The sequence below is a fragment of the Acomys russatus genome, chromosome 25 (assembly GCF_903995435.1).
Source record: "Acomys russatus chromosome 25, mAcoRus1.1, whole genome shotgun sequence".
NCBI classification, from domain to species: Eukaryota; Metazoa; Chordata; class Mammalia; order Rodentia; family Muridae; genus Acomys; species Acomys russatus.
In genome coordinates, this window is record NC_067161.1 from 41,747,236 (window position 1) to 41,759,591 (window position 12,356).

At 50.5% G+C, this 12,356-nt stretch overlaps 1 pseudogene; it reads right to left on the reverse strand.

Annotated features, from left to right (window-relative positions):
• Window positions 1–10,561: 10,561 nt before the first annotated feature.
• On the reverse strand, window positions 10,562–10,803 carry LOC127207936 (NADH dehydrogenase [ubiquinone] 1 alpha subcomplex subunit 3-like; annotated as a pseudogene).
• Window positions 10,804–12,356: the final 1,553 nt, after the last annotated feature.

The following is a 12,356-nucleotide window of genomic DNA, read 5'->3' on the forward strand; positions in this document are numbered from 1 at the left end:
TGCTGCTTGGTGTAAAGTCCTTGCTAGGGTAGTGTGACCCTGTGCTTTTGGAGATGTCACCTAAGAGACTCCCGCAGGCCCTATCCTCCTATAAGCAGGAATGTGTGTGGTTTTAGTTCAGGTGCTTGGTTAACATTCTAAAGGACTTGTGTGTCCATACCCCACCTTTTGGGATCATCAGGACCTAGGGGCTTCCCCTAGCTTGACAAGCATAGGTCCTCTGGAGGGTTATTACTGGCTAGGAAGGAGTTAACATGCTCATGCCCAAGCCAGAAGGCTAGTGTGTGACTTCAGGCATAGGTGGACCATGGGAGGAGAGTCAGTCTACAAAGTTTTGAGAACAAATCCTGCCTCATTTTCCTGTGCCTACCTTAGGGAGGCCTTACAGGAGGGCCATGACTTAAAAGAATGGCCCATCAGGACGGATGTGCCCTGCCACTGTGTCTCTGTGAGAGGAAACTTCCAATCCCTAAAGGGACGTGGCCAACTTTTGTTTAAATGAATAACGAAAGAGAATCTTACAGCATAGAGACCGGAGCTCTCATAGGTTAGAGGGAGTGCGTTTGGGCTCGCGCATGCGCAGGTTCTTCCTCAATACACTCCTTAGTCTAGGGCGCGGCCAGATCGTCTATTCCTGGCCGCCAGGAGGCGGCAGAGCCTTGACCTAGTCCAGCTCTGATAGCCTCTGTAAATTCTTTAAAGTACCGCGCCTCTCTCCCCATGCTGGGCCCTCTGAGGGAGCCGGCTCTGCCCCGGCAAGCCAGTCCGCTTCCAGAGTGCAGCAAGCTTTACAGAGCGCCCGGCGGGTGACAAAACAAGCTCTGCAAAGTAGATAACAACTTACAAAACGCACCCCCACCCCGCCCCGCGGTGCTCCAAAGGACTTAATAGTTTACTTCACACTTTTCTTGCTGAAATCTAGCTAGCACCTCACACCGTATTCCTTTCCATATACGGCAAATTCAGTTCCCTTACCTTGAAGACGTTTCGGCCAGTGTGCAGATCACAGTGACATTTCAAAAGCATGACCCGGTGGCTACAGTGAAGGTCCCACACCAGGCTCCATGTTTAGTGGCAGGCTCCTTTTGTTCCTATTTCCACTCCTTGGGGGGTCAAGGGCAGGGGACTAGGGACCTATCAGGGCCCTATTGAGATCCATTGTCTCTGTTTCCCCATCAGGCCTGGGGTTAATGTCTCTGGACCGATGGAGACAGAGGCCGGTCTGTTCCAGATGCACCTGAGAGCCATCAAACAGCACGCACACCACCGCAGCTAGGCCTATACTAGAGCCGCTTCTGAAGCTCTCGCACATACAGGACACCCCTTAGTGGGGGCCAGGGCATCAGGTCCCCCCCCCCCCGCCCCGGCCCCCTTCGCCCCAGTACTGTGCTGTGGATCCTGCCTCAAAGCTTCCCTGTTGACCACTGACTTCTAGAATCACCCAGGAGACAAACCTCCGGGTCTGGCTATGATGGAATTTCTAAATTAGGCTAACTGAGGTGGGAAGACCCCTACTCTAAGTGTGAGGGAAGGGGGGAGGGGGGCCACCATTCTGTGCCGCAGCTTCCTGGACTGAATGAAAAGGAGAAAGCAAGAGGACGCCCCACCATCCATCCATCTCCCTCTGCCTCTTGTCTGTGGATGCACTGTGGCTAGCTGCCTCAAGTTCTGGCCACCGTGCGTTCCCATCACGGTAGACTGTACCCTCAAACTGAGCCAAAGGTTCCTCTCTTCAATTGCTATTGTCAGGCATTTTGTCACAGTAAGAAGAAAAATAGCTGGGCTGGAGAAATGGTTCAGAGGTTAAGAGCACTGCCTGCTCTTCCAAAGGTCCTGAGTTCAATTCCCAGCAACCACATGGTGGCTCACAACCATCTACAGTGAAATCTGGTGCCCTCTTCTGGCCAGCATGCCTACATGCAGGCAGAATACTGTATACATAATAAATAAATGTTAAAAAAAAAAAAAAAGCTAACACCTTTCAGGTGGTCCGTAAAGCCCCCTAGAAGCCAGCCCCGCTACCATGCTGCTCCTGATTCAGTGCTTTCTCTCTCTCTCTCTCTCTCCCGAGACAGGGTTTCTCTGTGTAGCCTTAGCTGTCCTGGACTCACTATGTAGACCAGGCTGGCCTCGAACTCACATCGATCCACCAGCCTCTGCCTCCCGAGTGCTGGGATTAAAGGCGTGCACTAGCACGCCCGGCTGATTCAGTGCTTTTATTTCCGTAGACACGAGCACACCGTCTTCTCCTGCCCCAGTACTTTCTCCTGAGACGTTCTGCTCAGAGACCACCTCCCCAGAAAATCTGCCCACCCGTGGCCCGCTTCATTTCCTTCATGGTTATTCATCAGCATTCTTGTCCCTTCTCTGCCTCTGGGACTGGACCAGAGACTGGTTGCTCAGAGCTTAGTTGAGTGTATGTGTAAGGACTGGAAGGTGGGGTGGGTGAAGGTCCTGACACAACTATGTGAAGCCAGTCCCGGCCTGCCTGACATCCTGCTCACTCACACCCAGGAGGACCTGATTCTGGGCTGCAGGCTGGGTCAGGAGAAGCCTTCTGCCCGCCTGGCTATGTGGCTGCCAGCCACTCTGCCGTCCAGTTGTGAAACCTGCACCGGCCGCCAGCAGCTCCCTCACTTCTATCTCAAGCGAGTTTCCGGTTTTGTTTAGGTTAGTTTTGTTTTGTACGCAGCAGGATTCAAGTGGCCCCATCTCCCAGCAGTGAGGTAAGAGTGGCTGCCCAGGACTCTCCCCAGCCACTCTCACACCCATGGAAACTTGAGCGTCTGCTTTACCTTTACAACCCCCCTCCCAATCCCTGCCAGGGAGGTCACTCTATTTAGACAAGCTTTCCAGAGGGTCCTCGTCTGCCTGCTGGCCATGTTCTGCTTCTTCTTGAAGCCCAGGACATGAGGGCCAGGTGCACACTCTGGCATGTGAGGGCCAGGTGCACACTCTGGCATGTGAGGGCCAGGTGCACACTCTGGCATGTGAGGGCCAGGTGCACACTCTGGCATGTGAGGGCCAGGTGCACACTCTGGCATGTGAGGGCCAGGTGCACACTCTGGCATGTGAGGGCCAGGTGCACACTCTGGCGTGTGAGGGCCAGGTGCACACTCTGGCGTGTGAGGGCCAGGTGCACACTCTGACGTGTGAGGGCCAGGTGCACACTCTGGCGTGTGAGGGCCAGGTGCACACTCTGACGTGTGAGGGCCAGGTGCACACTCTGGCATGTGAGGGCCAGGTGCACACTCTGGCGTGTGAGGGCCAGGTGCACACTCTGACATGTGAGGGCCAGGTGCACACTCTGGCGTGTGAGGGCGTGTATATATACTAGCTGCCATACATCCAGTAGAGTCCCCTGTGTCCCCACTCCCTGCACAGCAGGTAGTAGGGCTCTCCAGAAGCTCACAGAGGCTCACACAGGTTTCGGCCACTCAGAGAGAGCAGAACCAAGGACAACCCAGATGTCCTCACGACCCAAGCTCCCGTACCACCACAACTGGGCTACCTACCAAGCCAGGTTTAGCAAGCCACAGTACAGTACAGTGGAAGCCACGGACTGCTCTGTGTCTTTAGAGTACCAACATTTTGGGGGACTTGATTTTGGGAGGTAGTGGTAGCTACTATCTCTGGTTGGGGATGGAGCAGTTGCTCTGTGCATTCATTTTCCAAACCTTCCTTCCATGGTGCTCTACTGCCCACGGCACACAATGAAAATGAATATAGCAGGGGAGTCTGTGTTCTCTGCAGGGCTTGGCACTTGGTAGTTGTTATCTGAGCACCTACTGTGCAGCAGGCAGCATTCTAGGCCAGGAGAGCCAAGCAGGGCTTGGAGCCCCCAGCCTGCTCCCAGCCAGCTCAGCTAGGATCTCAGATGCTACAGTTGCACCTTTCTTGTCATCACTCCCCAGGGAGAGACATCTGGTTACTTTCAATTAATTAATGCGATCATTACGACTAATGAAGCTCAGTTACAATTCAGTCATTCCATTTGATTAATTAAATTACTTAAATTGAATTTAAACATTCCCAGGTGGGAGGGCACTTACTGAGGCCCTGAGAGGACGTGGAGTTGAAGGACAGGTGGCACTGGTCCCTGTGAGCTACCCAGAGTAGACCTGACTTCCAAGGAAAGGTTTGGAGCTGGAGGCATGTGACAGGATTGCTTTGTGCTATGTCCCTATCTCAGTCAGGTGACACCATTTGCCTTCAGAGCTCTATTCTGTGTCCCTTCCTCTCCATCCCCAGTGCAGACAGCTCTTAATTCCCATTCCAACCTTGAAGATGTCCTAGCATCTTTCTGAAAGTCCACTTCCTCTGCTCCAAACCAACTTCCCCTCCAAACGTTGACCCTGCAGGCCATGGTAGCTTCCAGCAATACCCTGCAGAGTGCAAACACACTTAGCTAAGGGCAGCCGACTGGATGCTCCACTCCTGTGCGCCCTTCCTCCAGTCACACTCAGACCCCAGCTCACCATCTTATTATCCATAGTTGCTGCTAACTGAAGTCTTCCGCATGGAGCCAGGCTTGCCCTTGAGCCTTACTCTCGGTGTCTGTCCTGGAATGGAAAATGCCACAGGCTGCTGGGCTAAGTAAGCCAGGTCTTCAGCAGCATGGGAGCAAAGACAGAAGCATGACTAGGTCCCCACATGCTGCTGGGTGCTGTCAACATGGGAAACCTCACTGAGTTGCCATGCCTCTCAGGGCTCAGGTTTGCTGACAGAGGGGCCTTGTGCAGCTTGCCTTGAAGGTGGCCACAGACCGGGTAGGTGCCTACGCAGGACACAGACCAAGAGTCACTTGCATGTCACTCCCTCCATTACCTCTCATCTAACCTTCCTGTCAGGAATAGCCTTCAGGGTTTCTGGGTAGAGAGTGTCTGCCCAGGTTTCCGGAGCTCAAGCATCTGTGTTTAGACCTGAAGCCATCAGGACAATAGGTATGAGTCTGGTCCTTTCTATTCTAGTGGGAAATAGGACATTGCCTGCCCAGGACCACACACAGGGCTCCTTCCCTAAGCAGGGGTTGGATGTTGGGCAGCCAGCAGACCCAGTATGGATTCACCTGACTCTTTTTCCCTTCCCCTACTGTCCCCTTACAGGAGCAGCTACCTGCAACAGGTCCTGAGGTGCCTGTCCGTCCTTTTCCTTAGAACCCGTGTCTCTTGAAGATGCACTGCTGACCTTCCCAGCCACTCTGCCCACAGCTGTCTCTGGGCCAGTGCTGCTTGTAAATCAGGTCAGCTAGGAACTGGTGTTTCTCAGACGTGTGCACAGGCAGCTAGAGAGATCTCAGTGACCCTGCCCTGTGCGGTCCCTTTCCGTTTTCTGAGCTGCAAGAGCTCCATTCATAACAAGAATGACTGTGCTGGTCATGTGCCTTTTGCCAGCTTCCCCGTCCAGATATTCTATTTCCTTTTATTCCAGGAATCACAGCAGCGGAACCCTCTTAGTGTCCTAATGTAGTGGGAGACCAGGTGAGACAGTACCTCTGAGGACTGTGGTAGACCAGCCACTGGGGCCATGAGCTACACACCAGCCCCTGATGTCTTCCCCCCTTGGGGTTTCCTCACAGCTCACCCCACTCTGTAGTTTTGTTTCACCCTTTTCCTTCCCATCCACCCCCTCTATGCTAGCCGATTTGAGGAAAGTCTCAGCAGTTCTGTGATTCTGTGCTGGGACATACTGCTAGCACAGGCTACCAGGCAACTGAATCATGGGCCTCATGGTGTCCTCTCACCCATGGATGGCATGAGGATGGATGGGAATTTCGGCTGAGGGTTCCAGGGAAATGTTTGCCTTTTGGGGGGCAAAGGTGAGCAGGAATTACAGAAGACCCAATGTGAGGCCCAATTTCTGGGTTCCTTGTGTGTGGCACCCTGTTGAGACCTTGTTTCTGGGATCCCACTCCTAATTCCAAACCCTAATCTCAGACCAGCTTTAAAGGCGTGTGGGATGGGCCAGAGAGATGGCTCAGCGGTTAAGAGTACTGCCTGCTCTTCCAGAGGTTCTGAGTTCAATTCCTGACAACCACATGGTGGCTCACAATCATTTGTAATGTGATCTAATGCCCTCTTCTGGCATAACAGGTGTACATGGAGATAGAGCATTCATATACAATAAATAAATAAAATCTTTCTTTAAAAAAAAAAAGGTGTGTGTGTGTGGGATGGAAGGTTTGGACCCTTGGCTCACAACAGGATGAGCCCCAAGGTCCTTTAGGGTTTAGCTTCAGCAGGATGGAGTTGCTCACTCCAACTGCCCTGACTCCTTCATTGGTTCCCACTGGGATATGGGCCTGAGTGAAGTTCCTTTGTGCCTTGCCTCCCCGTTTCTGTTTCCCCATTGGGGTATCACCAGGCTGGACTGGAGGGAGTGAAGCTAAGTCAGGGCAGGTGGGAACAATGCAGAATCTTGGTCAATGGTGAGTGCTCGAGAAACAGCCTTCTTGGGAGACAGCCTCAGGGGGGCAGCTCATTTGATGGGGGAGGGGAACTGTTTAAACCTTTGGGGAGCGGAGAGAGGAGTTAGGGTGAGTGTACATTGGCTGGGGCCAGGGCTAAGGTGCTGGGAATGCCTTATTTGCGCGAAGAGGAATTCCAGGTGCTTGCCGGACATGACCTTTTAATGAGAGACGGAGTTTAACCTGTAACTTGGCTTCCGGGCTATGTGACAGCCTCGAGGGTGGCAGGGAGAGGGGGCTGGGGTGTAGGGTTAAGTGCACTGGGACAATGCAGGCACAGGAAGAGCTGAAGCAGTCCTACTCCTGCGGGGGTCTCAAGATGAGATTTCAGGGTTTGGACATGCCTCAACCTTATTCTTGCTCCCCCAGTTCCACAGCTGCCCAGCCCCACAATGCCTGAAGGATCTCTTGAGATTCTGCTTCTGAAGAGCCTAGTCTAAGATAACCTGTGGGGCTTGGGTACCATGGTGGGTCAGCAGAGCCAGAAAACTGGGTGTGGTTTAGGCGTGGCTGCCTATTGGAAAACAAAGCAAACCCCAGATGAGCAGCCGGATAAACAAAAGGCTCTTATTCTATACCGACAGATGGTGGATCAGTGGTTTGTGACAAAATGGGGCTTGTACAGGGCCATGGCCTAGATCCCTTCTGTTGGGGTGCTCTGCCTTTCCTTGAGTGTCTGATTCCTGAATCCACACAGCCCATGTGATTGCACGACCAAGTGCGTGGCTGGGTAGGAGAGAAAGGAATCAGAGCTCCCTTGTTGGGGGATGACCTAAAGTATTTTGATGCTAATCACTGCTTGCTGTCTCTGTGACCCACCTTTTGATGACTAAAAAGCCATCTCCACCTGGGCAGGGCAGAGGGGATAGAGGCGTGGCTAAAGTTCCCAGGCTTAGAGGGAGAGAGAGGAATCCTGGGAAGAAGAAGAGAGAGACCCGGAAGGGAGAAGAGGCTGCTATGAGTTAGCCGAAAGAGAAGCACATGGCAGGCGTGGATGGAGATTTGGCCCAAATGAAGAACATTAGCAAGTATTTGGGACTATGGATGGGAGGTAGCTTGAAAGAAGTTATTAGAAACAGACGGCATGGGATTGAGACAGGGATCCCATGCCTGCCCCACTATGGGAAGCAGTTTAGAGGGTTGATATCTGTCCTGCCCCAGGTTAACTAAGGATATTTTAAAATATAGCAAGTGTCAGTGTCTTAATTGATAGCTAGCCGGGCCTACTGATAATACAGATAATTAAAAACAATACTCCCTTCTCTTAGAAGTGGGACACACCAGGAGCTCATAGCTCCTTGATTATCTTTTAGTCACGTGGTTAAGGGGATCATCTGCTGGCTATACCCCCAAGGCTTTGTGGCCACAAGAGAGGGACCCGGAAATAAGAGACACCTTTCTATATCTCCCATAGAGAAGATACAAGGATGCCACTTTAAAGCAGGAAGATTTTTTTTTTCCCCATTGAGAGAATATCTTTCTACAAGGGTACATGCTGAGGATCCTGTGGGTAGCCATGTAGGAAGTGTCTCCTCCTAAGGGGGCATTCTGGGAGGTGTCTGCTGTCTCATGTCCCAGTCAAGGGAAAACTTGGAGAATCCCTGGAGTTCAGCGGTCAGCCAGTCTAGCCAATTTTCAGGGGGATGTCTAGCACATAATGGCTTTTGGGGGAGAGGGGAGATCCCAGAAAAGGAGCAGGAGCGAAGGCTGCAAGGAGCAAGCCAGCTTGAGGAGGCAGTGTGGCTGACATAGAACCCTGAAGGATGTCAGAGGTTAGGGATTCTACGAGCCTTCCTTCTGTGTGGATGTGTGCGGGTGTGACTGTGTATACAGGGTAGAGGCTGGAGGCCAACTCCAACTGTCTCCTCTCTTGCTCTCCACTTTATTTTTTGAGGCAGGGTCCCTCACTGAAACTGGAATGCACCGATTGACTGGCTGACTGATGAGCTCCAGGAATCTTCCAGCTTTGCCTTGTCAGGACACATGCTGCCATGCCTGGCTTTTTACATGGGTGTTGAGGATGCAAATTCCACAAGCACTTTATCAACGAAACCATCTGAGAATGGAGGCCCAGCGAGTGTGCCTCAGTTTCCCTTACTGGTCAGCTTGGATCTGAACCACTAGTGCTATCCAGTGAGGCTGGGATCAGCCTCCACTCACACTTCTGGGGTTGACAGAACCAGTCATGTGGGGGTCACAGTCATGGCTCCTCATCTCACATGAATTTTATTCACTAATTAATTATTGTCTCAGGTGTCGCCTCATCATCTCACGGTCATACCTGTGCTGGATGTGTCCACTGCCTCCAGGTTTCCCAGCATGCATGTCCCCTGCAATTAGCCTTGTTGACTTTTCAGAGTCTGTACAGTTCTTTGGGAATGTGTCTTAGAAAGGGTATGTGTGTGTGAGCAGAGTTAAATCTGCCTGTGTGTGTGGGTACAGTTTGTGAAAGCACAGGGCTTCAGGGCCTGGTTGAGCCAATTCTGCCAGCTTCCTTGTGCCCTGTTGGAAAAGTGCTTTTTTTTTTTTTTTAAAGAACAATAGAGGGCTGGAGAGATGGCTCAGTGGTTAAGAGCACCCACCGCCTGTTCTTCCAAAGGTCCTGAGTTCAGATCCCAGCAACCACATGGTGGCTCCCAACCATCTGTAATGTGATCTGATGCCCTCTTCGGCCTGCAGTTGTACATGCAGCAGAACACGGTATACATAATAATAAATCAATAAATCTTAAAAAAAAAAAAAAGAACAATAGAACATATTAAGGAACCTGAAAAGAAAAGGTCCATGTGTAACAATTTATACAAAAAAATTTACATACAAATTTTCATTCTGGAAGAGTCCAACATAGCCAACTCCAGAGAGAGAGGCATAGAACGAACCTTTCGGCACCCATCAGTCCTGGCTCTGTTGCCCTTACCCACTTCCCCTCAGATTATCTAGAAATACATGCCACTCGTCTCAGACATGGATTTTTTGTTTTGTTTTGTTTTGTTTTTGTTTTTCAAGACAGGGTTTCTCTGTGTAGCCTTGGCTGTCCTGGACTCACTTTGTAGACCAGGCTGGCCTCAAACTCACAGAGATCCACTTGCCTCTGCCTCTCCGAGTGCTGGCATTATAGGCGGGCTGTGTCTGGCTACGCATGGATAATTTAATCTCCAACTATTCCAGTGTCTTTCTGGAAGATTAGGGCTTTTAAAATGACAATAGCATTATTTAGTATTCATTTGTTTAACAACAATCCCTCACTATTGGCAAATACCTAGTTTCTGTTTAAATTTCTAATTGTCTCATAAATGTCAAAATTAGTAAAAAAAGCAAAACAAGGGCCCTAATGTGTCTCACAGTGCAGCTGCCTGGCACATCTGCTCAGCATTTTCTAGACATGTCTCCAAGCATTCTTCCTTAGAATTTATCCATTGAAGAAACTAGGTTATTAGGTTCCCAGCGTTCCATGGGAATCATGAGCAGAGTCTACAGAGTGACTGGATTCAGAGCCAGGTGTGGTGCCACATGCCTGTGATTGCTGTGCCTAGGAGACAGATGGAGGAAGATCAGGAGTTCAAGGTCATCCTCAGTTATATAGCTAGTTTGAGGCCAGCCTGGTATTTTGTTGTTGTTGTTGTTTTGTTTTTTTTCGAGACAGGCTTTCTCTGTGTAGCCTTGGCCATCCTGGACTCACTTTGTAGACCAGGCTGGCCTCGAACTCACAGCGATCCGCCTGCCTCTGCCTCCCGAGTGCTGGGATTAAAGGCGTGCACCACCACGCCTGGCTCATAAGACTGCTTTTAAAAAACAAAACCATAGCCAGGCGTGGTGGCGCACTCGGGAGGCAGAGGCAGGCGGATCGCTGTGAGTTCAAGGCCAGCCTGGTCTACAAAGCGAGTCCAGGACAGCCAAGGCTACACAGAGAAACCCTGTCTCGAAAAACAAAAACCCAAAAGCCAAAAACCAAAACCAAACAAAAACAAAAAACCAAACAAAAACAAAAAGCAAAAAATCCCAGCTATGATTCTTTTTTTTTGGGGGGGGGGGGTGTTTGTTTTTCACATTTTTATTGGAGAACTGGCAAGGGGCCTCTTCCATCAGCAGGAACATTCACTGGTTCTTCAGCCATTCCAGGCTTGGTCGCTGAGGGTCCTGGGAGTGGCTGGGCACATTGGGCAGGTTACAGGCACTGGGTAGTTGTAGGGTGTGGCCTGGTTGATCATTTCTGCATTCTCAGTGTAGGGGCTGATATTGGGCATAATTATAGCAAGGCCCCAAGACAGAGAAGGACACCACCATCACTGGCTTCTTTGCCCAGGTATCTTGAGGAAGGCGGAGATTCTCCCAGCCATCCTGGTCTTGGCATCTACCCCAATTATGATTCTTTTTTTTTTCTTTTTGGTTTTTCGAGACAGGGTTTCTCTATATAGCCCTGACTGACCTGGACTCGATTTGTAGACCAGGCTGGCCTGGAACTCACAGCGATCCACCTGCCTCTGTCTCCCGAGTGCTGGGATTAAAGGCGTGCGCCACCATTGTCCGGCTCCCACCTGGTGGTTCTACGAGTGAGAGCCTCAAGGTTCTCCAGTCCTGCTTGCTCCACAGCTCCTGACCCCTCCTCCCACTGTGCTCAGCTGTTCATGATCTAGTCCACATCCCTCACTGCACCTGGCAGAGCCTCCAGGGATCTGTGCTGTCTTCTCTTCTCCATGGGAAACTCTCTCAGCTTCCTTAGGCGAGTGAACGAGAACGCGCTGTTTGTCTTTCTATGTCTGGGCTCTCTCAGTAACCTAATAACACCCAGTTCTGTCCATGTTGCTGGCTGCATTTGACAGAATTGTATCTCTTCAGTGGTTGATGATGTTGCACTGGGTTCACAGAGCACATTATTTATTTTTAAAATACCTTCTTTGAACCCGTAGTTTGCTTTTTTTTAAAGCGCACGCACACACACACACACACACACACACACACACACACACACACACTCACGAGTATAGATGCCCATAGGAGCTAGAACTGGAATTACAGATGGTTATGAGCTGCCTGATGCAGATGCTGGAAATGGGATGGGGGGAGGGGTCCACTGCAAGAGCAGTGTGCATGCTCTTAACTGCTGAGCCATCTGTCCAGCCCCCACCTCAGATCACACCTTTTAAACTGCTCATCCATTGGTGGACATCTCAGTAGATCTCATCTCCTGGCCATTGTGAATAACGCTGCACTTGCGATGGGTGTACAGGTGCTTTTTTCATCACGTGACCTTTGGCTTTGTACTCAGTAGTGGGACCACTGGGCCACAGAGCAGTTTTCTTTCAGGGTTCGCGAAGCCTCCGTGCTGTTTTCCACAGCGGCTGTTCTAACTCCGTTCCGCCGACGCCCTTGCCAGCATTTATGGTTGCTTTTTGTTTCTTCAGTAATATCTGTTTAACTGGGGTGAGATGGCTCACTGTAACTTCAGTTTACATTTTTCTGGTGATCAGCATGGCTGAACATTAAAAAAATATTCTTGTTGACCACTTACTTGTTTATCTTCAGTTGAGAAATGTCTAATCCCCATTAAAAATAAACAAACAAACAGATTGTTCAAGTTTTTGTTGTTGTTTTCTGGCTATAATTCTTTTTTTTTTTTTTCCTGGCTATAATTCTTTTCCAGACGAACAGTTTGAAGATATTTTCTTTCTTTCTTTCTTTCTTTCTTTTTTTTTTTTTTTTTTTTTTTTTTATGGTTTTTTGAGACAGGGTTTCTCTGTGTAGCCTTGACTGTCCTGGACTCACTTTGTAGACCAGGCTGGCCTCGAACTCACAGCGATCCGCCTGCCTCTGCCTCCCGAGTGCTGGGATTAAAGGCGTGCGCCACCACGCCGGGCTCTGTCAGTCTGCAGGCTTTCTCTTCACTCTGCTG